General features: G+C 42.7%; 1 protein-coding gene across 3 annotated transcripts in view; it reads left to right on the forward strand.

The window, feature by feature from the left end:
* The window catches only part of FIGNL2 (fidgetin like 2), a 116681-nt gene that overhangs the window by 53575 nt on the left and 39771 nt on the right, over window positions 1–23335 (forward strand). The window contains exon 1 of one of the 3 annotated variants that reach the window (XM_084837139.1): window positions 347–9467. The exons of the other annotated variants lie outside the window; for them this stretch is intronic. The gene's annotated coding sequence lies outside the window, so the exon portion shown is untranslated. Of the gene's footprint in view, window positions 1–346; window positions 9468–23335 lie in introns of those variants that run through there. 3 annotated transcript variants of the gene reach the window in all.

The following is a 23335-nucleotide window of genomic DNA, read 5'->3' on the forward strand; positions in this document are numbered from 1 at the left end:
AAGTACAAGCTGGGTTCCGAAGAGGCAGAGGAACTAGAGATCAAATCGCCAACATTCGCTGGATCATGGAGAAAGCAAGAGAATTCCAGAAAAACGTCTATTTCTGCTTCATTGACTACGCTAAAGCCTTTGATTGTGTGGATCACAACAAACTGTGGCAAATTCTTAAAGAGATGGGAGTACCAGACCACCTTACCTGTCTCCTGAGAAACCTGTACGAGGGTCAAGAAGCAACAGTAAGAACCGGACATGGAACAACCAATTGGTTCAAAATTGGGAAAGGAGTATGACAAGGCTGCATATTGTCGCCCTGCTTATTTAACTTATATGCAGAGTACATCATGAGAAACGCTGGGTTGGATGAATCACAGGTCGCAATTAAGATTGCCAGGAGAATTATCAACAACCTCTGATATGCAGACGATACCACCCTAATGGCAGAAAGCGAAGAAGATCTCAAGAGCCTCTTGTTGAGGGTGAAAGTGGAGAGTGCAAAAGCTGGTTTGAAACTCAACATTAAGAAAACTAAGATAATGGCATCTGGCCCCATCACTTCCTGGCATATAGAAGGGGAAGAAATGGAAGCAGTGACAGATTTTATTTTCTTGGGCTCCAAGATCACCGCAGACGGTGACTGTAGCCATGAAATTAAAAGACGCTCCTTGGGAGGAAAGCTATGGTAAACCTAGACAGCATAGTAAGAAGCAGAGACATCACCTTGCCAGCAAAGGTCCACATAATCAAAGCTATGGTTTTCCCAGTAGTAACGTATGGCTGTGAGAGCTGGACTATAAGGAAGGCTGAGCGCCAAAGAATGGATGCTTTCGAACTGTGGTGCTGGAGAAGACTCTTACTAGTCCCCTGGACTGCAAGGAGGTCAAATCAGTCAATCCTAAAGTAAATCAACCCTGAGTGCTCATTGGAAGGACAGATACTGAAGCTGAAGCTCAAATATTTTGGTCACCAAATGCGAAGAGAAAAGTCACTGGAACAGACCCTGATGCTGGGAAGGATTGAAGGCAAAAGGAGAAGGGAACGGCAGGGGATGAGATGGCTAGTTAGCATCACCGATGCAATGAATATGAACTTGAGCACACTCCGGGAGAGAGCGGAGGACAGGAAGGCCTGGCGTGCTATGGTCCATGGGGTCACGAAGAGTCGGACACGACTTAACGACTGAACAACAACAATGAAAGACTGGGTTACTCAGAAATAAGAGTGAGCAGCAAGTTCTGAGCATCCAAACTCTACCTCTTTACATATACATCCCCACCATCATCCTCTCTCCATGCCTCCTCAGATGTAACAGCAAGAAGTAGCACAGTACTGAGATCTGGCAAATAAGGATAGGCAGCAAGGTCTGAGAGCATCCAAAATCTATCCCTTTCCACATTCCCCCAAAGGAAAAAAAATTGCCTGAGCAATCACAACTAAAAATGGGGGTGGGTGGGGGTGTGGAGCCAGAAAGGAGATCAAGAGTGCAATAATATACACTATTACCTGGGTATACATCTCATGGAACTCAATGGAGCTCACATCTGAGTAGACATGTATAGGATTGCACAAAAACGGTGCCAATATTGGAGAACCATTACTTGCCTAGAATCCTGGTAGGTTAGCTGTGCCTGGCTGCTGAGCTCGTGCACGGGCGCACACACACATGTTTGTTTATTTACTTTAACTACTCACTCACTCGGCCCCTCCTGCCTGTTAGTCCATTCTGTTTATCCATTCTATGTATGTGTTGTGCAGAGAAGTGTTTCCTTTTGTTTGTCCTGAATTGATACTGCTCATTGGATGACTCTGAGTTCTAGTATGATGAGAGGAGGAGAAAAATTTGTCTCTTTCTATTTCCTCCACACCAATCACAACGTTATAAACCTTTATCATGCCTTCTCTCTTTCCTAACCACCCTGCCCCCCAACTAAAAAGCCCCAAATAAGCCTTTCCTTGTTGGGAAGGTACTCCAACCCCTTTATCATTTTGACTGTCTTTTTCTGTCCCTTTTCTAGCTTTATGAAATCATTTCTTAGATGTGGCAGCCAGAACTGTACACTCTTCCTAGTCTTCTGCCCTGTCATCAGCTGCAGTTAGGGGTGAGCTGCTAGGCTGACTTTCCTCAGACAGTATAAGACCTGGTTTCCTCTTATCAGGAGACACTGATCTTTATTCCAATGGACATTGGCTGAATTACTTTCTAGATCACGAAGCAGTCAACAATGCCTCTTAAAAATAGGTAAAACTCACCTATTTTTAACCTAAAATAGGTAAAAGTAGGCAAACCAACATTTTACACCTAGTGTATCATCTAGAATCCATCTCTTAGCTTTGCACACATTTCTTTGCTTCTGCTCTCTGCTGCACGAGGGACCTGGGTGACCTGATTTGTGCTAGAGACAGATTCAGACAACCAGTTGCTTTTATATTTTCTAAGGGAGAGCAGCGATTGCTTCTTTCCCTTGCTATGCTTTGATGCAGGTGCAAACTAACTTAATTACAGCACAACCCTAAGTATATTTACTCAGATATGGGCATACTCAGATATGGGCTTACTTCAATGGGGCTTACTCCCTAGCAAGTGTGTTTAGGATTGCAGCTGCTATCCTAAACATGTTTCCTAGGGAGTAAGGCCCATTGAAAACAGGCTTAATTCTGAATAAACATTTATAGGATTATGCTGTGTATCTCTTTCTTAATACTGCCACATATTCCAGCCAGGGGTGCTTCCAAATGAACAGCTCCTAGCACTACCAATTAAAACATGGAAGGAGCAGTGAGAGAACATGGGAGGGTTACAAATGAGAGATGACATTGCCTGGACCACCAGTAATGAGGCAGGGCAATTGCACAATAAAAAGTCTTGTCTGGAAGCATCCCCCCAACACCCATGCCCATTACCAGTAGTATCTTTTCCTTTTCTCTCCCTGACCCTTAAAAAAAGAAGAAGTAACATCTGATCTGAGGGAGAGTTCTATGAAACTTGAATGCTAGCTGACTTTTGCTAGTTAACTTTCAGTTGGTCCCAGTAAAGATTTTATGATACTGCTGTTGTTTAGATCTTTTCCCTCTAACAGACCAACATGGCTACACCTCTGTATTTTAAAAAGCTTTTAATACTGTTGTTATTCAGCCACAGAACTTGCCTCCATCCTTATTCCTGAGTGCCATTCCCTTTTCCTTCTTCCCTCTACATCTGCTGCAAACCAAATCAAATGTTAAATTGTTTCTAGCTCTCATGGCCATTTGGGGGTGGGAGTGGGGAATACTTTTAGCCATAATTTAACCAGAGACTCTTTTCCCTCGGACAAAGGGCACTTTTCTGCTGAGATCCTTGTGTAGTAAGCTGACCAAATCAGCTATATTGCAAGCTATAGCAATAAAAGAACGCCTGGCATGTGTATGTGAGAGAGGAAATGGCCAGACTGGATTCTCCATCTAAAAATACTGGGATTGCAACATGTATTTTTCAGTGTGGAAAAGTGTAGAACTGTGTTGGTTGCTCTCATAAACAATACTGCTTAAGAAATCAGCTTTACTCTAAAGGAGAACCATTCATACCACCCTGACCTTGTTGGAAGAAAGGTGTGATTAAAAAAAATGCAATAAACTGGAAGTGGGCTTCTTGCCCCAACTCAAGCCAAAGCTCACAAAAGGTTCATTTCCTTACTTACACATCATTTAGCTGCATGAATGTAGGGGTGCTGGACTAAATGTGGTGAAATAGTTGCATTTTCATCAATAATAACAGAGTGGATGTGGCATCTATTAGAATGTTCTGAAGCGTATTATCCGTGTTGATAAAGATGGGTTGAGTTATGTATGTACAGCTGCAGAGATTTCTGGTATTTTAGCTAATTCTGCTCATGTAATGTTTCCTCACAACCATGAGCACTAGGAATGAACCCTTTAAAAGAAAAAGAGGTGAGATTCTCTGGACGTGCAAGTAAAATCTGCACTAGACTGATGATAATATATTGCATCTTTTCATAAGGAACATTGAGCTCTGCTGGGCTATACATACGACAATGGGTTTGGAATTTAAATATGTGTGTTTGGATTATTACTAACTCCCCACCCCCACCCCCGATTTTTGACAATACTCCTTTTTCTGTTTTTTAAATAAATGCCTTTATCAGGATCTTCTAAACCTAGTTGTATTTTTTTAGCATTTCCCTTTGATCAAATGAACTTTCGTGTATGACATGCCTTTAAAAAGGATGGTGTTGAGTGGTAGGGTAGGAGAATAATAATGGAATGAGGCAATGTGTATGTGTGGGAGTAACTGAGCACCCCAATATGCACATAGCAACATAGGCTGGAGATGTGTGTTATGCTCTATAATTAACAGGTAAAGGAGAGAGGTACTTGACTGCTTGCTAGACCCCTAATGCTTTTTAAAAAGTGAATGGGATAAAGCTCCAGTAATTGATGGCACCAGGATTAATGGTTGCAAAGATGTGTAATTAAAGGGCCAGGGGTGATGCACTGCTAACCCGATCAGTGCAGTGGAGGTTAGGGAGATTGAGTGTTTCGAAGGTGATGTGTCTTCTCTAGAGTCACAGCTTGGGTGGGACGTTTTGATACTTGTTCTGGTTTCTTGTTCCTGTTCAGCAATTGGATGATACTGTGAAACATACGAGAGCAAAGAGCACAGTTACAAAGAGAGACAAGTGATTACCTATGATCCTTTTATAAAGCACCTTTTATCACAGCCCATACAAATCACTGAACTGTTTCTCTAGCGTCCTTATCACAATTGTGTGTACTGGTTGTTGCTGGTGCATGTGTGTGCGTGTGGAGGGCAAGATCTCGAGAGTGACTATCTGGAATATTAAGTATGTGCAAATAGGCCATTCTGCCTGTTTCAAATCTTTCCAGGATATGGTGTGTAGTTTTCAAGATGGAAAAGAGACAGGGAAACTTGTACAGTGACCTAGAATCCAAGACTTTTGTCTAAGAAAGTTGAATTATGGCCCAAATATGGGATTGAATTCACTTTCCATAGCATTAGCTGATGGTTTTTATATGTTTGCTGACCTAGGTTTTTTTGTTTTTGTTTTTACTGAAAGACAGTGTAAAGTATCTATAATAAATAAATCTGATCCTCCACCCACCTGCCCCATGACCTGGCATAGTGCTAGTATAATATATATGGTGGGACTGTGTCCCAGAAAAACCACCAGATCTGATTAGCTTACAAAGCAGTAAGAGAGAGTATGGAGGATATTGTGCTTTGCTGTTTTCTCTCTTTTCAGAACCAGTGCAGTCATAGGAACAAAGGCCTAGAATGGATCTGAAGACCATCTGGTCCTGATCTTTGTTGTAAGCTGGATCTGCCACACATCATGCCACCGCTACAATGCACACAGTGCACATGCACACACACACACACACACACACACATGCACACACACACACGTATATACACCAACCTCACAAATAAGTTATAGGGATTCTAGGGACCATGTTTACCTCATCAGCAGGTGGATACTGGACACTTTCCTTGCAGGATCTACAGCAAGAGAATACCCCAATAAGCCACCAGGTTTGATTTCCGACACGTATTATTTTTCTGTTGGTGCAGACAGTTCTGAACCCAATTCTGAACCTGTCTATCTGATTTACTTTCTGTTGGCTGAAAATAATAATTGGTGGCTGGATGTGCAAGCTGAATGGGGGAAACGGTCTGAATGCAGATGTTTCTCAGCACTACATTAATCACAGTGGGATGTACATTTGAATGCACATTCCCATCCGTAACAAGTGAAACTAATAATGCATAGTTACATGCAGCTAGAGCTGAGTATATATGGACAAAGTTGAATGTGCAACATAAACAAGCAAAGCAATAATTATTTTGTGCCTGCAGCTGACCCTTTTCAGAATGGTATATGTGCAGATCCACATTTGATCTTCTCTTCTGAAACTGCACAGATACTTGGGCATCAAGGCAAGGCAGCAAAAAATGATTGGAAATTGTGGGGCAACTAGCCATATTGCATTGGTAAAATGTCCTCATACATGTGCCAGCCTGCCATTTTATATAACTGCTTGGGGGGGGGGGGGTCATAACACACCAAGAACTCCACAGGCACAGATAGATATAGAAAAGCAAGGATAGCCAAAGCACTTTGTTGACTTTTTCATGGATCTCTGAAAGCATGGGGAGGCAAAGCAAAAAAGTAATTAGAAATAAGGGGACAGGTGTCACACAAGGATGCTATTAGGATGATAAAGTGTTAGCTTAAGATCAGTCCCTAAAGATGGTTCATTCTTATAGTATTTTACCTCACAAATCTGTGTGTGTGTTGGAAATAGAGCCTGGAAACTGGTTATGAAGCTTTAGATATATCAGAATTCATATCCACAAAAAATATTTGCCCAACGTTAGACTTCATTAACTAGAACACCCATTCTATTTATCCAAATTTCTTATAGTTTGAATGCTTTATATTTGGTTTATTCAACTTATGAATTGTCCTATAGCCAAAGCTCTTGGGGTAATTTGTATAACATTTGATAAAAACATAAACCACAATAGAATTACTAAAATACAATTAAAAACAGCAATAAAATGTAATTTTAAAAGTGGAGAATAAATATTAAGGGCAATAAATACCCCCAAAGATTTTTAAAATATCCAGCTGGGAGGAAAACAGTTCTAAAACACAACTTTAAAATTCAACTTGCAGCAAGTTAAAAAGTCTGAGAATAAAAAGTACTTAGCCTGATGCAAAAAAGTCAACAAAATAAGCGCCAGGCAGACCTCTCTAAGGAAGGCATTCTACAACTGGGGGCTGCCATTGAGGCCTGCTCATGAGTAGCCCAGGGATTGTAGTAGTGAAGAATTTTTTTAAAGTCTATTTTTAAAGCCTAGCAACTCTGCATAGGACCCTCACTGGAAATGATATTTTGATGAATGCACTACTTTAGGTGGCTAGCACACCTTTTCTTGTGAGGTGTCAACTCTTTAATGTGCAATTGTTGAAAGTAGATGAATGAAAACACATAAAATTAGCTCTGGGGAGATGGAGAAGACTGGCCTAGTGTTATGAGCCATTTTCTACAGAGCAGGTGGTGTTCTATCTAACCTTTGCATAACACATCAAGGTTCTTAGAGGGAGAGAAGTTTCTAACATTCTCTGAACCTTGAATACATTCCTTTCTTTGACTCAAGGGAATTGCTCTCCTCCCTCCCCCCTAGAAAAAACTGAAAACCAAGATGCGTATTTCATTGCGAGGAATTATGGTTTCTCATGTGACAAGAGTGGGCTTTTGCATCCCTATTTTGCATACTTTATTCTGCAGTTTTGCGTAATTCTGTTTCTGCTAACTACTGAGAGGGTCAAGAAGCGATACAGGACATTGAAACTCTGCCTTGTCCCACCATTTGAAACCTTATTTATTTAAGCCTTTGGCTTCTGAGATTTGGGCAGGCAATGCCCATACCCTCTCAAGTATATATTCACAACCAGAAGTACTAGGAGGAAGAAAATGAAAGCTGAGATTCTCAGGAAGTTGAATTCAAAAACCAGTACCACATTCTGTGGCTTTTCTGTGCTCCTCTGAAATTGCAGCATGCACAGAATCCCACTTCTGAGTAATTATTACTAGGATTGCTTGTTTGGGCTCACTGTAATACATGTAGGTGTTGAACCTGCAAGAATGCACAGACATTTGTCACAAATGATACAACCACATGTGAATGGTGTTCTTGTGTTTTTGAGTTTGAGCAAAAAGGATGATTAATAATTACTCTGTGGTTTCTCAAGCATTTTTCTCTGATGGAACACAGGTTCCAGCTGGAGACAGAATGTTGTGCTAGATGGACCCTGAGTGACTAAACCAGATTGTATTGAATATCCTGAATAACTCAAGCGATGGTAGTCTTGCAATACTGCACACATGCTATGAAAGTTTGCCTTCTTTTCTCAGTGTGAGAAGGGGCTCATAGAGAAGCATAGTGACTAGAGTGCTGGACTTTGACCAGGGAGGTCTAGGTTCAAACTCTTAGTCAAACATTTATTTTATATGTATTTATTCATAATAACATTTATATTCTGCCCTCTTCTGCAGTGGACAGAAGGGAGTAGACAAGCTTGATAAAACAATAAAACAAGATGATTACAGTGCAATTACAATTCAGTTAAAGGGCAGATAGTGGAGCAGTAAAAACAAACAAACCAGAATCAGTGAAACAAGAGTTCATAAATGCCTTCACTAAAAATATCCACTGAATAAAATTATACTTAGCAGCTGCTCAAACGCAGGCAATGGGGAGGGGGTGGGGAGCAGGCATATTTCTCTAGGAAGGTCATTCCATAATCTGCACGCCGCAGTCAAAAAGGCCCATTCTCTTGTTCCTACCAACTGAACCTCTGTCAGTGACCATGAACCATGAAGCTCAGGCCTAACCTTCACTGAGGTGCTAAACTGTTTCTGCACTGCACTACCACAGACTGCAGCCCTTGGCCACAAAAAGATTCCAATGCATGGAAAACTAGCATACCTGAGAGAAAACTAGGGCAGATTTTTTTGCCTGTCACCTGTCTTGCTATGTGAGGAAATTGTATGAAGGAATGTTCTTCTGAATTGGTATGAGCCAGGCACAGGTTTATCATCTCAGAGATTACTAGGCCCCAGCAATGACCCTGGGCCAGGCTACTTCTCTCAGCCTAACTTAGTTTGCTATGAAGATAAAATGGGGGGAAACCCCATGTACACCACCCAGAGCTCCTTGGAAGAAGGGTGGGATAAAATGTAATAATAAATAAAATAAAAACTTGGTGAAATTCCACCTAGTTGGAGAGTATTAGTGTGAGGGAGAGAAAAAAAGCATGCTAGCAGGAAGGAAGCTAGGAGAAGTCTGAGGCACTCTGTATGTGTAAGTCGCTTCCACAACCCCCTCTTGACTTGAGAATGTATGGACCGTCGTGGGGGCAGGGTGTGAGGAATAACCGGCCTGCTAAAGTTGTTAGGAAAGGAAAAGTCTGGGTTTCTGGAAAAGCCATCAGCAAATAGAGCAGAGCAGGCACTCTGGGCCTTTCAGCTATAGAGGTGGCATTTCGAAAAGAGCTGTCAGTCAGGGAACAAAGGCAGCCTGGAGAGGCCTAAACGGCCCTAACATGAGCCAGATTGAACATGTTGTGCTTTGAGGCACTCCCAAGGGGTGGGGACTCCAATAGGCTGAAAGCTTCCCACTCATATAGGGAAGCCTGGAGCTTCGGGAATATGAGATTCCTTTTGAACTCCTTACTCAAGGTGTGTGTGTGTGTATGTTTGTGTGTGTGTGTGGAGGGTCTTCATTCTTTTCAGGACCCATTCCTTGAGGCAGGAGCCTCGTGTGGCACAGAGTGGTAGGCGGCAGTATTGCAACCGAAAGTCTCCCCACGACCTGAATTCGATCCCAGCGGAAGCCGGGTCCCAGGTAGCCGGCTCAGGTCGACTCAGCCCTCCATTCTTCCGAGGTTGGTAAAATGAGTACCCAGCTTGCTGGGGGAATGGTAGCCACGACTGGGGAAGGCAATGGCAAAGCACCCCGCTCTAGTCTGCCATGAAAACGCCAGCGAAAGCGGCGTCCCTCTAGGAGTCAGCAATGACTCGGTGCTTGCACAGGAGGAACCTTTCCTTCCTTGAGGCAGGCTGTAACCCAAAGCACAGGGGTTTGTGTGACACACAGGGTGAAATAGCTAGAATTTGAGGGGGCTGGTATTAGCTCTTGATGTTTTGGGGTAATCATTCTTGTGTGTAAAATGGGAGCTGAGCTTCAGAAGTATGGGCCTCAGGTAAACGGTGAATATCATTCATCGGTAGGCAGGCACAGCATAAGCCTTGCTCATATATGACAGCTACCTTGGGGTCATTGTCCTTTGCTCCATGGTGAATCAGGCATGTTCATACAATGCTTTTGTTACCCATAGTAATTGCATAGATTTTGCAGAGTCCAAGGTCAGAAAGGATCAGCAGATCATTCAGCCTGGCTAATTTTATTTAATTTATACTCTGTGTCGTTACATTACGATAACTGTGCTCAAAACAGCTGCTTGCGTAGAAGAACTTTTATATCAAATAAATGGAGCATTTTTTTAATTTACACTTTTAAAATTGATTTTTGTAATAAAATTACAACGTGTTACAGAGCCCATGAGCCAATAGTATATCTCAGCAACAAAACTGATCAGCTTAATTGCATTTAATGAAGGAGTGGAGAGTTTGCTTCAAGGATGGAAGTTGCTGAGGGAAGCACATGTTGCCAAGGCTGATTTGTTAACTGTGAATAGCAGGGGGCAGGAATTACATATGCATTGGTTCATTTTCCATAAGTGGCTGTATAAGGGCTAGTTCAATGTAGCTATTCATGGTTTCCTCCCAACAGAAACTTGTACCATAAGCAGAGACACACACATACACCCCTACAGATAAAAAACAAAAACAAAGGTAGCTGTGTTGGTTCATGAGGGGGGAAAAGCCCAACTGTGGATTTTTAATTTTTTTTGTATCTATAAATCTATAAATAGACATTCCTGGAGCTTCTGAATACTTAAGATCTACAGTCATATGAAAAGCTGTTTTTAGGACAAAATTAGCTGACTTGGCACAAACTTCAAGACCATGAGAATTTAGATAGACTATGGGTGCTTCCAGATGAGGCTTTTATCGTGCAATCACCCTTCCTCATTCGCGGAATTTTACAGAAGATCAAGACAACATTATCTTCAACTTGTAACTATCCTGTATTTTCCCATGGCTTCTTCCATCTTTTTCTTTCCACAAAAAGTCTGTTAAGGAGAAAAAGACAGAACAGCTGCACAATGTCTTTGGATTGTTACAACTAGCAGCACTCTTGTCTGGAAGAACCCTATATGATTCTCCTCCTGAAATCCTCATCTAGGTACAAATGTGCATAAAAAACAAGTGTTGTAGTTTTCCCTCAATTAAGTTTTAAAACACTGCAAAAATTTGCTCTGGGTAGGGGAAAGGATTTGTGAGTTCATAAGGCAGCGGCCCATTAGTGCTGTACACAAGACAACTTCTGCTTCTAACTAGTGCAGGGGTGGGCAACCTTTTTTCTGTTGAGGGGCACATTCCCACATGAGTAAACTGCTGGAGGTCCCGTGTTGGTGGATGGGGCCAAAGCTGGCAGCGGACCAGAGCCAAAAGTTGGTGGGTTATCCTTTTCTCTTTCTGAAATTCTCTTTTTCTGCCACTGCCTTTTCTCTTTCTCTCTTCCTTCCCACCCAGTGGGCTGCCAGGGAAGGGGCAGATCGCTCTTGCAAAAGGCCTGAACTGATCACAGAGAGAGGGCTTTTGAGATTAGGCTGAGGGTTGGAGGTTGCCTGCCTCTGAACTAGTGGAACCATATCTCTTCAGCCTTTGTCCTGAAGAGACAAGAGCATGGTGCAGAGCACATATATGGCAAAAATGTGCTGCAGAATGCAGCAACCCTTCTGTTTATGTTTGTCTATATTCATGCCCACGCATTCCGCCTTTATTTCACACTATATTCGTATTTGTGCTCTGCCCCTTCTAGTTTACTATTCTGTGTCGCCAAAATGTCTCCTCTCTTAGATGACACCCTTGCTGCCTCTTAAGCCTGGAACTCACTAGCTCCTTTCACACATTACTCATGCATAGGGCAATCATGGATACAAAGGGGAGCAGGAGCACACTCCTGACCCCATTCCAATGTCATGTCCCTAGCCCCCTTGCCATCCACACATTCAGCATGGACGTCTTGGATGTTTGCAGAGGGTGTCTATATGTGAGCTATACATGTGAATAGGGTACCCCTCATTTCCTTCAAGTCCTTCCTGAAAACTACATTTTCCAAGAAGTGTTACATTTAACATCTTAGACCTCATCACCAATTGAAACAAATCCTAAATAGGTGTAACTACATTTGCTCACATTCATGGGATACATGCTGGGAGTGGACTAGGACTAAGCGGGGGGGGGGGGGCTAAGGACAAGGAGGACTAAGGGGGGGGGAAGCCACAGCGAGCCACAGAATGCCTAATCGTGTGTCGGGAGTAATGTGGGTTAGTGAGCGAACAATCAACCCACCATAGCTTATTTAAGGGTGGCTTATTGTGATATGTGAACTGGCCTGGTATAAGGCAGCTTCCCAATATAATGCCATTATACACCTCACTTTCTTCCACCCTGAGACTCTGGGAGAGAGCTCAAAGAGCTCTTTGAGCTCTCTCCCTCCCCACTACGTCAGCAGCAGCAGTGGCCTCAGAGTTCTCCCCTTATGCACCTCAGCTTCCTTGTTTGTACATGATATAACCAAGAGACAGGCAGATGGGAGTGAGCAGCTGAGGAGCGCAAGGCAAGAGTTCTGCCCAAACCTCTGGTGAGGAGAGGGTTAAAAACTCTTTGCCTGAGTGAGCTTGAATTGGTGAGCAGTGCCAATGTTACCGCTCCTTAAACCTGTTCTCAGTTCAAAATATAGGTCCTGTTTTTTAAAAAATTACTTGCTAACCAATGGTGTATACATTTCTAGTGAACTGGATTAGTGGACTCATAACACCTCCTGAAGCATAGCAGTATCCCTCCGGAGACACGACTGCCAACATTCTTTCTTAAACAAGTTTATGCTTACAGGTGGTATTACACCTGTGTTACCTGGTTGTGTATATGTTGATTCATTCTCTCTCTCTCTCTCTCTCTCTCTCTCTCTCTCACACACACACACACACACACACACACACGTACGTAATAATTATTGCTAATATCTAATGCTGCAGTTGGTTGCATATTGCATGCCTTATCAGAGTTATGCCAGTGATATACCATCAGTGTTACTGTAACTTCTGTCAAAACATGGTTGTTTATGCCAGACTTTGATGAGCTGCTCCACAAGCTTTGTTTGTTCTTTCTCTTTTGTTAATCTTCAGGCTTTGTTATCTGCAGTTTGAGTGGCTCAGATGTGTTAATTCCCTCCCTTGGGGATCAATCCAGTCAGTGTGTGTGTAAATTTCCCAGAGCCTGGCTGCCATTGGTGGGGAGCCCACAATGAACATAGATGGTTTCCCTGCCTCTTGGACAACAAGCAGAGGGTTATTAATTCATTACAATCACATAAGGGAAATGTTTTAACATGAATGGAGACATTTTCTTGTTTGTGTCTGTCTGATAGTTCCTGAGTTAATTTCCCAGCAAGATGTTCCCTGTTAGACCCAGGCAGTCAATTTTTTATGTGATTTGATATGATTTTGTGCTGAAATTTTACTTAGGCCCAGGGAAAGACATAATTGAAGGCAGGCTTGAAAACTGTCATCCACATTTCATTGCTGTAATGGAGTCTGGTGTGTGCCATCATTCGGTGTGGATCAGTTTGTTCTCTGTTTTCCCTGGAACAGTTTCTGGTTTAGATCCTTTCTAGATTATCCGTGCAAAATGTTCAATTGCTATTAATTGTTGCAGGGGAATCTTGATGTCTTGGTTGTTGGGATACTATTGTTTCCCCCTATTCAAGCTGCATATCTTTGTGGTTGGGAAAATATTTTTTCCCCCAGCTAGCATATCAATGGAGTGTTTTTGTGAATGGCCAAGGCACCTATTGGGTAGTGCCTGTGACAGCAGTAGGAATGGGTGAATGTAGTGAGCCAGTTTGAGATAAGGACCGCCTAACTGGGTAAACCAAATGGGTTTTAAACATTTATTTATTTATTACATTTCTATACCACCCAATAGCTGAAGCTCTCTATATCTGGGTTCAGACAATCAGTCACATGTGGAGGTGCGGGAGACAAGTGATGCTTGTCTGAACGGCCTCTATGTTAAATGTGTTTCTTCCATGAGTCTTTTAGATTGCAGAAATTGCAAAGCTGCCAACCTTGACATTCTAATCTGTAGAGGAAAACAAAATAATGCATCTTTACATTTACCATGCTTAGGGCAGGAGAAAGCTTAACATGCTTTAGCATTCCCATACTAATGAAGCATTTTTATGTTTATGGAGCATCACTTTGGCAGTACGTTGTAGTGCAGAGAAAGCACCCAGCAGAGAGTGGGGAAATTAGCAAGATGCACCTAGCATATGCTGTGTGAACAGAAACTGTTCAGAATCACCTTTGATATCGGAGAAGTTTGGACTGTGGTCCCTGATAAAGACATGTTGAATCACATTGGGCAGATTGTATACATAAATTCTCCTTCAGTACCTGCTTGGGGTTCACTGGTCTTTTTGCTTTTGCGAGCTTCAAATGGCCACCAAGGGTGAAATTTGTTAGTGATGTGAGGTGTGGAGATGCACAATACACTGATGTCATGTGACGGCACATGACATTTGTGTCAGTCGTTACAAAGGAGTAAAGAAACGTGGACCAGCACCAACTATAATAGTTTGTCCCTGAGTGGCTGCTGATTTAAGTGAATCTGGCCTAAAAATAGAGAGTACTCCTTCTGCAGCCATCTAGGTTCAGGAAGGTAAGAGTTAACTCCTACTGAAAGCCATTGCAGCCTGCAAGTCAGGTTTTACAGGTGGGATGGGGCTGTCAAATTAGCCACTCTTCCTTCAAAAGGAGTTGCTGATGCCCTGGGGTAATGTTGCCAGATGTCCCTTATTTTTAAGTAACATCAATTATTTTCGAAAGACTGCTCTTTACTCCAGATTGTAAAAGTTCCATAGAATATTATGGGTGCTATCATTTCAGAAGCCTGTTCTGTATACTTTAGTGGTTGCCTGTTATTTTTGAGTTTTGGCCTTCCTATTGGCTGAGCTCCTGTGATTATCATAAGATGTAACAAAAGAGAGGTGCAGATATAGAATGTTAGGGTATTGCAACCCAGTGGCTATATCTCCAGTCAAGCTTAGGAATTGCTCAATAGGTCCAGCAGATGATTCTTATGGTGTCTTAGGCAGTCAGCGTGTGTAAGACTGCTCATTGGGAGTACATTTGTTGTTTCATGGAAGATGAGTAATCCAACATGCTCTCATGGCAGTTTTGGGGCTAGTTTTAGTTTATGGATAGCTGGTATATCAAAACGTTTTCCCCCAAAAAGTTTCTTCATTACAGCCTCACAGTGTTGTGAGAAAACATGGGTGAGAACTATGTGCAGTGTCTTGAGCTCCTTGAAGGAATGACAGAATAGAAAAGCAATTAACATCAGAGTGTTTAAAGCTAACTGAACTGAATTAGTTGGCCAAAAATGGGCAGGCATCAGGTTTAATGGCGCCCTGGGCAAGGTGCCCTTCAGTGCCCCCCCAGCACCTCCCTGGTGCCCCCTTAACCTGGAGCATAGGGGGTGGGTGGTGGGCAGCAGAGGGGACAGGCAGCAGCACTGAAAGCAGTACAGCTGCAGCTGTCTGTTACTCCCTCGGCCTTGCACCATAAAGGGAAGCACCCAGTGAAACAGGTGCAACCTCCATCTTCATTACACTCATTGACTCTGGGCCCCATCCCTAACATAGTGTACATTCAGGGTGGGGCCCAGTGGTTTTGGGAATACTTAATACAGGGGCAATTCCAGTTGCTAGACCCAGAGCTTCTCTTTACAGCACCAAGCCATTAAGAAAAAAAAGGCAGCGGGGTGGGGAGGCTGCTCTTAGCTGTGGTGGGACCTTCTGGGCACATAGGCCCTGGTATTTGCCCCACTATGTCAGGTGCTGATGTCAGGACTGCCTAAACATTAGCACCTCTGTCCACACAGAAGGCTAATGTGTGTATGAATTATATTTCTTAGATAGTTAGTTAACAATAGTAAAATACAGATTAAACGTCCAAGTATGGAAGGAGTGGCATAAGCTGTGATGTGTGTGTGTGAGAGAGAGAGAAAGGGAGAAAGAGAGAGAATGAGAGCACAAGTCAAGGGGAAAACTGCACCATATATGTGGTTTGGTAATTCATCACCTTCACAAGAGTCCTCAGCCTGGCTATATTAAAGCCCATTTGCATGAACAAATTCTACCTGTGGCAAAACAATAGAATGAGTGGTCTGCATTTCTTATTGGTTGTACAAATGCTTGATGGATAGTTACTGAGTTATCCCAGTATATCACTGCTCTGCAGGAGTTCATGCTACCAGTATAGTATAATCCCAGTTTTAACTGAGGTGCTTGAATATGCATCAAGTTATGATTGATAAATGACCCCCTGGCGATAATAGTAATGATATTATACTGACTATAAAACCTACTGTATTACAACTACCATCAAAATAGTTTGTTTTAAGAATATATATGGGTATTTAAAGTAAGCCAACCTTTCCTTTTGGATAGACCTCTTGGGCCAGGGCAGCCCTGATAGGAATAGCCATTAAATTGATAGTGGGAAGGTCTGTAGTTCTTGATAGCTAGCATTTTTCTCATTCTTTAGGTTTCTTTCTCTCGCACACCAACAGCCCTGCAACGCTCCCCTCTCCCATCTGTTTCAGAGCAGAATATCTCCCTCTCAGTCTTTGATTGTCTTTACTTCCTGTGAAAAATGCTCTGAGTTCTTGGTTCAGTGCTCCGAAAGTGTTCTCTTTGTTCTTGCTCAGGCCTCGAATGTGCTTTTTGCCCAGCTACAAGGTTCTTTCATTATTTCCTCATAGAAATAAACAAGAATTGCTTCTCTTTTCCTCAAGTGAGGAAAGAGGCTGACTGGGTCAGAAGAGATGTTCATGGGCCTTCCAGATAAATTGGAGCAATTGATTCATTTCTCCATTGCTGCCCATGTTGCAGTGGAATGCAGTGAGTTCCATCAATTGTGTTAACGTGCAGCAAAGAGAGAACTGTTTATGCATTAAATTGTACAAAGCCGACCCAGGATCATTTGCTGCTTGAGGCAGAGCAGCAATTGGTGCCCCATCCCCTGAGTCAAGGTGTATAGTACCCAAGCCCAACCAAGTTGTTTTGGCACCTGAGGCAAAACAAAAATCCCACAGGGGCTTCATCCCTGGCAGTAAATATAGAATAATAATAATGAACTATTTACTACCTTTTCATGACACCAAATATCTGCTGCCTGAGACAGCTGCCTCATTCAGCCTAATAGTAGGGCCCGCCCTGAAATTGTAGAGGAGTAGCTGTGTAAGTCTTCTGCCACAAAAATAGCAGAAGGCATATCTACACTACAAACATTTTACGCTATACTATACCAGTTTAACTGTCCTGGCCTCCTTTCCAAAGAAACCCGGGAATTGTAGTTTAGTGAGAGTGCAGAGAGATCACTAGGCCCCCACAGAAAACTAAGGGTATGGTAGCTCTAGGAAGAGGGAATTGGTATTAAACATGATGAATTCTGTAACTGAAGCCCAAGAAGGACAAACATGTCAGCTTGATACCAAACAGGAAGATAAAATTTTGGGGAGGAGGTTCCTTGCCCCTTGGTAGCCATCCAGATGTATCCTGGGAACTCTGTTTAAACCTTGCTTTAAAATTTCAGTCCTGTAGTCACACAAGAGGGATTGCACAGTTTATTGATAAAGAGTTGTGAGAAAATGTACATGACTTAGATTTGTATTGTGCTACAGAAGCCAGTTTCCTGCATCAGTCGAGAGCAATAATTTTTTCTCTTCTAAACACCTTTTTGCTTGACTGAAATCCCCAGTGAAATACTGCATACACAATATCACACCTTTGTATTCTGTAATAATTAATCTGGATTAGTAGACTCCATTCCCAGGATCCATATTGATAAACACTAACTTGAATTAGAATGTAATCCTGAGAGGGTGTTCCAGGGGCTATAGGATAATGCTATTGGAACCTAAGTCCCCAGGCACACACCCTGAATGTGGTAGAGCAGAACTGCACCAGTCTTGGAACTTGCATATTTCTTTTCCCTTTCACTGCAACCAGCAGGAGGGGAAATAATAAAAAAGACAAACTGGTGACTACCCTCCCAAACAGTTAAAAGCCCCCCCACACACATACACCCCTGGGTGGCTCAAGCTTGGCAGGGCTTAGGAAGTGGCAGTTCCTTTCCTATAGACTCTTCTCCCCCACTCCCTAACCTCCATAGGATTGCTGCGTTACAGGTGCTGTCTGGACAAACGGCTCACAAAGTGGTAAAACAGTTCCTGGACTGTACCACTTTAGACTGCAGGTTTGGGATTGCTTGATAGAATTGTCCTTCACAAACTCAGCCCCCCGCCCCCCACACATACATAGAAAATTAGCATATCATGAACAAGGCCTAGAACCCTTCTTCCTGACACTGAATGGCTTTTTCTTTCTTTCTTTTGAGGGGAGGGTAGAGGCAAAAATCCCCCGCTATGTAAAAATCCCCTGTTATAGAAAAACAGAGATTTGAAGTGTTCAAAAGAAACTGGACTCCTTACTGTGATAATAACTTGATGTATTTTGATGTACACATTTGTTTTTGCTTACCAGGAAAGAATTGTAGTTTTTCATTGTTATTAATTATAATAAAAATACATTTAGCTTTAGAGTGTGTGAGAGTTTTTTGCCCTTAGTCTGAACTGGCACAGTCCAGGAACTGTTTTACTATGTGATGAGCTGTTTACCTGGAGAGGGTCAAAGGGCCAAACTAGATGTGACAGTGGTGGTGATGTGTTTCTCCTTCACTTGTCTGCTCCATTCACATATGGTGTGGAATGAGGTGATCTTACAGCAAAAGGAGCGTGTGGGAGAGAGACACTGAGGGTTCTTCCAGTTGGGGTTTTTATGGCACCATCGCCCTTGCCTCTGATGGGAATTATTTAGTAATGAAGCCTCCTGCTAGGAAGCAGAGAAAAACCAGAAGGCAAAACAGAATGAGCATTTACCAGTCCCACATGCACACAAGGCTGTCGTAGAATAAAAGGAGAGCACATTATTCTTTAGTGAAGAAAAGGTAAAAATAGTGTACTTGCAATATTCTTGCATATAAGACACAGGTACAGCGTAGGGTTTCAAGAGGAGTTCAGCTCCTTTTGTGTTCCATTACACAGGCAGGAGTGAGAGAGCAAACACACATGTACTCCCAGCAATGGAGGAGGTCGGGGGGGGGGGAGGAAGGGGGGGAGCAAAATGACAAGAAACCACATTGTAGGCTATAGAGATCCTAAGGCTAGCTGCAGCCCACATTCCCACGAATTAACTAACTTCAACTTTGCTCCCTTCCAGTAACTTGCAGACGAGGTTGCAATATTCCCAACATCCTCATTCACGGAATTTTACAGGGGTGGTGGTGGGGGGTGAAAGACAACAACATCTTCCACTCATAACCCTCTCATGTTTTCCTCCTGCTTCTTCCATCTTTTTCCTTACCACAGAAAATCCATTAAGGAAGAACAGACAGAATAGGTGCACAGTGCCTTTTGATTGGTAGTGCTAGGGAGCCCTCCATCCAGAAGCACCCTGAACCTGACTCCCCCCTTCCCTTCCCTTCCCTTCCCTTCCCTTCCCTTCCCTTCCTGGGAATTCCCTCAGTCTCTTGCTGCAGGCACTTTACCCCATTCCCAGGTGACTTCCCGGATTGGAACTGGGATAGAGAAAAATAGCTGAAGCAACCAGCACAGGGAGGCAGAGGATTTAGTGCGTGCTCCTGTTAAGGCAGGACCATCTCATGCCACTGTCAGACTCGAGCTGGGAGTATGAGTTAAGGCATAGCCAGAAACACACCACGCCAGGAAAACCTTGTTGCTCATGCAGAGTTCCAGAACAAACAGGAAGCTTTTTATATCCCTTTCTTTCTAGGAGGGTCCAATGGAGAACCTGGATAGGTGGGGCCAGTCAGAGCCTGAGGAGTCACTGCCAAGAAGATATTTCAAGCTGCAGTTCTGATTCTTACCACCTGGGGCAGTGTCACACAGAACGGAAAGTTGGCCCAGTAGCCAGCAGCTCCTGTGTGGAAACCGAGTGGGGAACACATATGAATTATGTCCCTAGAAATGTAACATTTCCTGGTAATTTTGAAGCTAGGGCAGGGGGAAACTGTTTTTTCTCTATTTTTCCGTGGGGATGGTGGGGAGAAACAATTTCGGAAAAAATTGAAATATATGCAGTACTTGCGTTAACTTATTTTACTGCCCTAACAATATAAAATCCATCATTTATACTTTAGTTGGCATATAAAATCGTTTGGCATATGTGTGACATTTATAGCACAACTTTATTTAAATATTTTTCTAGGCCATATTTTAGGGTAAAACCCCTCCTAAGGCAGCCTGCATAAAAGAATCCTATGCATGATTACTCAGAAGTAAGATTTACTCTGTTTAATTGAACTTACTCCTAGGTAAGGTGGATTGCAACTTCAAATGCATAAGGGTGCAATCCTATGCACGTTTAGACAGAGAAAGGTCTGCAATTCCAAGCATGCCCCAGTCAGCATGTATAGCTGGAGGAATGCTGGGAGTTGTAGGACTTTTTTTTCCTGTCTAAACATGCATGAGATTGTGCCTTTCATGGCTTCGTTTTGTGCAAGAAAAATGTGAATATACTTAGTCATACTTAGACTAGACCAAACTGAAAGCAATAAGACAAGTTAATAATGACCAACGTAAGTCCAATTGATTTCAGTAGATCTACTCCAAGTATGACTAAGTTTGAATCCAACCCTTGGTTGGATAAGCATCCTTATTTAGATAGAAAAAAGATCTCATACAGTCACAATATTAAGGACTAGTACTATATTTAGATTTCAAATTAAACTTTATAACAACATTTTTGTTGTAAGTCACCGTGGGTCTTTTTTCAGAGAAAGACGTCTATGAAAATTAAGTTCTTCTCCTTCTCCATCATCATTATCATCATCATCACAGAAATTATCACAGGAGAGCCAGTGTGGTGTAGTGGCTAGAGTGTTGGACTGGGAATTGGGAGATCTGGGTTCTATTCCCCACTTGGCCATGGAAGTTCACCAGGTGGCTTTGGGACAGTCACAGACTCTCAGCCCAACCTACCTCACAGGTTTGTTGTTGTGAGGATAAAATGGAGAGGAGGAGGATAATGTAAGCTGCCTTGGGTTCCTTGCAAGAGGAAAAAGATGGAATATAAATGCAATAAACAAACAAACTGTCTTGGATGTGTAGTGTTCCACCTGGCTGGAAGTAGTGGCAGGAAGGTTTTTAGGATCATCCTCTGGACCCACCCCCTATATGCCCATTTGTGTGTCATGTAATGGCTTTGTGTGTTGCTGCTATCCCACATCTGAGAATGGTTGCTCGTGCAGTAAGTTCAGTACATGCTGATGCGTCTCAGTTCACAATGCTGGTGGAATGCTACAAGTTGCAACATTGTGTCGGCACAGTAGCCCTTGAACCTAATTGTACACAATTAGGTGCTGGCAAGGCAGCCTGTAGGATTAGGCAGTATGCCTATTTTACCCTTTCCTGGAGCTCAGAATACAATTTAGGAGTCATCAACTAGATGAGATGTAGGCAACCTGATGCCCTTCAGATGTTTTGGACTACATCTTCCCAGGGAGGAAGTAGCTGAACCATATAAAACCGTAATTCAAAAGCCAGTCCCTTAATGGCTCTTCTTTTTTGGTAGCTATTGAGATGAGCTGTGCTGTGCTACAGCACCCTAGGACATGCCCCAGACTCTTCTGTAGTGAAGAGTTGTTGTGGGAAGTGTTTCTTGAAGGTACAAAGTTTGAAAACCACTTTTTAGGGAAGTGGGGGCTTTACAATTCCATGGATCTCTTTAGCTCATCATTTTGTGTGGACATACCCACCACAAGATAATTCACCTCTGTCCATAAGCATTTTGCTCATAGGAAAAGGAGTTTTACATAAGAACGTAAGAAGAACCATGATGGATCAGACCAAGAGTCCATCCAGTCCAGCAGTCTGTTCACACAGTGGCTGACCAGCTGTCGATGGGAAACCCACAAGCAGGACATGAGTGCAACAGTACAGTTTTCATGAGTTGTGTGCACATGTGCATACATACATGGTTTCCCCCATTCTTTTGTAACATCCTCTGTCTGGAACAAATAAATATTCCTAAAATTTAAATTCCCATTTTCAGAAGCATGAGGCAAATGGCTGTGTTGCTGCAGATGAAGGTGTAGTTTGTTTATTATGTAACTAATATCCCACCTTACTGCCAAAACTGGCACTCAAGTAATAAAATACAGATTAGAAACAAAATCTTAATTAAAGCATCACATAAAAACATATCCATTAAAACACAATTAAAAGCAAAACATTAAAAGAAATAGCCAACCAATTCAAACTTCTTTTAGCAACAGACCAGCTTACATGCCAAAGGCCTGCCTGAATAAAAATGCCTTTGCCTCCCAGCAGAAGGACAACAGAAAGGAAGCCAACCTAGCCTCCCTAAGGAGGGAGCTCCAGAGCCTGAGACAGGGGCACCAAAAAGGCCCCTTCTTGCATCCTCACCAAATGTGCCCCTCATGGTGGCAGGACTGAGAGAAGGTCCTGCCCCAGAGATCTTAAAAACTGAGCAGGTTTGTATGTGAGAATGCGAAAAGAATCCTGTGTCTGTTAAACCTGTATCACTTCTCAGAACACTTCACAGAACAGGTAATCACTCTCATAACTGAATGCTTCTCCATGTGAAAACAATTCTTTGCGCAAAGGAAAAAAATGCATATGGAGGAACATTCAGTCATATGAGAGCTGCAGTCTGGAGGGATACAGCCTTGGAACAGGTTTATCCTTCCTCTGATATTTGAGAACTAGGCCCTTGTCAGGCTTCTAATAAGCAAGTTTTCTTCTCCAGGTCAGCTGGCCACTCATGTACACACATGGTTCCTATTAGTTTCCCTAAGAGCTGTGGGGCCCTTGGCGGGGGTGTGAGGCCAGAATCGCCTGTTAGCGGCTCTCTGGCACACTTTCATTATTCTTTCCAGCTCTTGAGGTCTTGGAAGTTTCATATGTAATGCCTGTTTTGCTAGTATATCTCATTATTCTATTCTGCTTGTGCTGGATTGGAGACTGCCTTTGAAATGTTTTCTTCTCTGCCTCACTTACCCTTTGGAGGTTGAGATGAATGAGATATACCAGAACTGGAGAACTCCTTGCAGGAATTTTTTTTTAACAGGAACAACAGATAATTGAATACAATAAAGTTGTGACTTTGAAATTAATTGGGATGTTTGAGACTTCTAGGGGAGGGATAGCAGAATGCAGAAATTCCCATCAAATATAAGGTAGTGTTACAAACAAAACGGTGTGGGAGGAGGGTACAAACAGGAGCTCCTGGTTCTGCTAGCGTGCATTTCCATGGAGAGGCCTGCCTTGTGCTCTGAGAACTGTGTCTAAAGATATCCTGAGCCAGTTGTAAGCTTAAAGGGCCTCCATGAGCATGGCAGAACCATCCCCACTGAATAAGGTGACTTCTGCTTTTTATAGACCTGCAGAATCTCCCAAGTGCCTCCATTGATAAACAGGAGTGGAAATTTGAGCTGCTCTGGGCGGCTTGTCTCCC

Source organism: Heloderma suspectum, chromosome 2 (assembly GCF_057233095.1).
Source record: "Heloderma suspectum isolate Gila_16-S chromosome 2, 16-S_ref, whole genome shotgun sequence".
NCBI classification, from domain to species: Eukaryota; Metazoa; Chordata; class Lepidosauria; order Squamata; family Helodermatidae; genus Heloderma; species Heloderma suspectum.